Here is a 1,004-nt window from a genome sequence, read left to right on the forward strand (position 1 = left end):
AACGAGAGGTAGAAACGTGGGAGCATGTGTGGGAAGAATGCGGGAGATGGGGTGCGAGGGGTGAATGGTCAGAGATGGTAGAAGTAGTGTTGGGGGAGGAGGGGAGGGAGAGGAGTGGTTAAGGAAATTGGAGAGATTTAGGAACGGGGGGTGGGAGGAGAATGATAAGAAGCAGGACGACGAGGGGGGAGAGTGAATGACGGACAGGAGAGTAAGAGAGAAAGAGAAAGAGAGTGAGAGTGAGAATGAGAGGAGAGGGGAGTGGGAGGGAAAGTAAATGCAGAAGGATCGGAAGAGGCTAATGGTCTAGGAGAGAAAACTGAGGAAATGGAAATGGATAGGGAAAGATTGCGACGGAAGCGGAGGTCCCGGGGAGACGTGCGAGAGCGTGTGTGTGGGTATAGGTAATTGGCGAGCGAGATAATTGGCGAGCAAGATGATTGTAATGGTAATTGTAAAATAGGTTTAAGTTATATGTATAGGATTAAGTTGTAGGCTGTAGGTTAAGGTAGAGATAGGATGTATGTATGTAAAGATATGTAAAGATTTGTAAAATTTGTAACCTTGAGGGGAGCAAATAAATTGATCTACCAATCAAGTAATAATGGAAATGTGAGCAATTATACATAGTGTCTAATGCGTGAATTACAGTTACCATTAATATAAAGCAAGTTCATTTGAGTCGATTTTGTATTGATAAAAGAGAAAGAAATTATCCGCGATCTCTATATCGAAAACATTGCAATCTGGGAACGTCTATAATACTGACATTATATACTTATTTGTTGTGAGAAATAATTGCATTTTTAAAAAAAGAACATTTTGAATAGCGTTATTTATGTGTACAGTCGTGGACACATCGGTTGCGACACTTTTTTTATAGGTTTTTAATATATATTTAATATACACGACATATACTTTATAAATAACTAATATTTTGCAAATGCGAACCACGATGTACTATCTTTAGTCTAGAGACAGTATAACGCCAATCGTGGTCCGCA

At 39.8% G+C, this 1,004-nt stretch overlaps 1 protein-coding gene across 1 annotated transcript in view; it reads right to left on the reverse strand.

Moving 5' to 3' along the window:
- LOC105462781 (macrophage erythroblast attacher) overlaps positions 1 to 1,004 on the reverse strand; it is an 11,457-nt gene that overhangs the window by 3,181 nt on the left and 7,272 nt on the right. The window lies entirely within an intron of this gene.

Source organism: Wasmannia auropunctata, unplaced genomic scaffold, assembly GCF_000956235.1.
Source record: "Wasmannia auropunctata unplaced genomic scaffold, wasmannia.A_1.0 LD336095.1, whole genome shotgun sequence".
Taxonomy (NCBI): Eukaryota; Metazoa; Arthropoda; class Insecta; order Hymenoptera; family Formicidae; genus Wasmannia; species Wasmannia auropunctata.